General features: G+C 42.4%; 1 non-coding gene across 1 annotated transcript; it reads left to right on the top strand.

Moving 5' to 3' along the window:
- The first annotated feature begins 246 nt into the window (after positions 1-246).
- Positions 247-319, top strand: trnaa-agc (transfer RNA alanine (anticodon AGC)). The gene has a single exon. It is a non-coding gene; the product is annotated as a tRNA-Ala (tRNA).
- The last annotated feature ends 2,056 nt before the right edge of the window (positions 320-2,375 follow it).

Below are 2,375 nucleotides of genomic sequence, written 5' to 3'. Positions count from 1 at the left end.
ATACATATATATATAACATAAGCACTCAAAAAACAACTTATGGCAAGTACAGGGATTGAACCTGCAACCTTGGTATTGATGGCACCACACTCTGACCAACTGCGCTAACCAGCCCAACTTGCCAGAAATGACAGCTGTCATGATGGCTCAGCAACTGCTAGCGAGTAAGTTACCAAGTAAGCCAAGAGGATCCCGTGGCCAGGGCGGAAGCTTCTACAATACTCCTTGTGGCCTCTTCTAACAGCTGGGGAATTAGCTCAAATGGTAGAGCGCTCGCTTAGCATGCGAGAGGTAGCGGGATCGATGCCCGTATTCTCCAAGGTACATTATTTTGACACACACACACTCTCTCCATACCCCCATACACTGCACCCTGGACAAAAGATCCCTCATTCACAAAATAGATAAACATCTGTGGCATGAGATCAACCGTGTATCTCATGGTGTGTATTGATATCACACAAACAGGGAAGCGGATCTTTGTGTTTGTGGCAGATGTGTCGAGGCCGTCAACTGTAAACAGAGAGCGTATCGGGTGTCCTTGCATGCCTGAGATGACGGGTAGATTCCCCCTGCACCAATCTGGGTAAGAGGTCTCACTGCACCCAGTAGTGTAGTGGTGCCCGGAAAAGTGAGTATACTCTAATTTTGCCCCAAAATTTCAAAACGCCCGCCCGGTGAAGGAAAGGCGTCCTGTGTGAAAAATGAATTATATGACAAACAGTAACATACACTCTGAATGATCTAAAAATGATGAATCCCATATTGGTCTTTCACAGTCAGGCCCCAGCTGTACTGTGCTAGTAGGCTAATAGTAGTCCTACTATTGAAACAGATAAATGAGGCTGTTAACGGAGTCAGAAATTCACAAGTTTCAGATTTTGCTAATTTTCCCCCATGTTTTCACTCTCAATCTCACACTTTTTTAATAGAAAAACAGCCAAATTGGATGTTCTATGTCCACGACAACGCTTAAACCACATCAGGAGAACACTTTTTGATTTTGGATTGTAGATTCAACTGTACAAACACCTACCACTGTTATTTGGTTAGCAGTGAGCACATGAGAGGGAGTGGCCACTAGATTGATGCAAATAATCATTATATTTTTTCCCAGGTGGCATAGGCTACATTGTAGCTATGTAGCTAGTTAACATTTCATTGGCGGTTTTAGGGAAAGCCTTTTAATCTACTAGAAGACGGTTAGACCTATCATTAGCATTGCTATATTTCTCCTGTTCCTTAATTGTTTGAAACCTGGATGTTTTACCTCATATTATGAGACATGTCTTACCTTGCTTCAAAGTAGCCTATAGCCAAAATCCCACCATAGAAAAAATGAAGGCGATTATTTTATAAAGACTTCTTCATATGCGTTCTCCTGTTCTAAGGGTTTTCTTTCAACTTTCTTTCATTCTCTAGCAGTCAAAGGCATTTTCCTAGCCATATTAGCAACCCATGAAAATTGTTGCATCTTTAGATCTCCCCTCTTTCACAATTTTGATCTGATATTTCCATCTCTGTCCATGAAACAGCTTGCACGTGCAGTGCACATTTTAGAATGGTGTATTCCCGCAAATTGTAACTTGAAACGTTTGCGTGTAGACCTACCGCCGTGTGCACATTTCTGCACTTAAAATGTGAAGAAATAATAGTTTATCAACATTTTAAGCTAAACATTCTGATCTGTTCCATCAGCCTTACTAATTGATACGGCGTATACCTCCACTACACCACTGACAGCACCAATCTGGGTTACAGGTCCCAATGCTTCCTATGCCCATTACCTCTCCTTGTGGTGGTCAACTCAAAACGTGGCAGTGTATTAGGCATTAACTATGGCAGCTAACACAAGTCGTCTAGTCCCAGGCAACGTTACTCATCACCTACACGTGGTTCACCAAACTGCACTTCATTCCCTCTCCTTGCAGCAACCCCAGCATACAATTAAGAATTGATTAATCCATGATCAATGAGCTCCTATTTTTAACTGTGTTACATAATTGTTGTATATTGTACTGTAATAAAATTTGTAATTACCAAAAACCAAATGTAGTTGTTGTAGGCCTATAGGCTGTAAATGCAGATACTCAGGCCAATGACTGTCCCTTTGTGTTGTTGACTTGGCTGACATTGGAATGTTCAGCATGGTGTCAGTGCAGTTGTCAGAATGATCAATCCCTTCATTTTGTGGGACCACCGCAGTAAGCAGATCTCCACAGCCTTTCCCAGCTGATCCGGGATGTCACCACACATGCATGCACGCTGCCTGGATACAAATGTGTCACATAAACATACAAATGCATATGCACGCACACACAGGAATAAGGGCATAGAAAGCAGGGGACCGCTTACCTCTTACCCAGATTGCATTT

Source organism: Salvelinus fontinalis, chromosome 21 (genome assembly GCF_029448725.1).
Source record: "Salvelinus fontinalis isolate EN_2023a chromosome 21, ASM2944872v1, whole genome shotgun sequence".
In the NCBI taxonomy this organism is placed as follows: domain Eukaryota; kingdom Metazoa; phylum Chordata; class Actinopteri; order Salmoniformes; family Salmonidae; genus Salvelinus; species Salvelinus fontinalis.
Note: the sequence above shows the minus strand (reverse complement) of the source record. Positions and strands in the feature narration are given on the sequence as shown.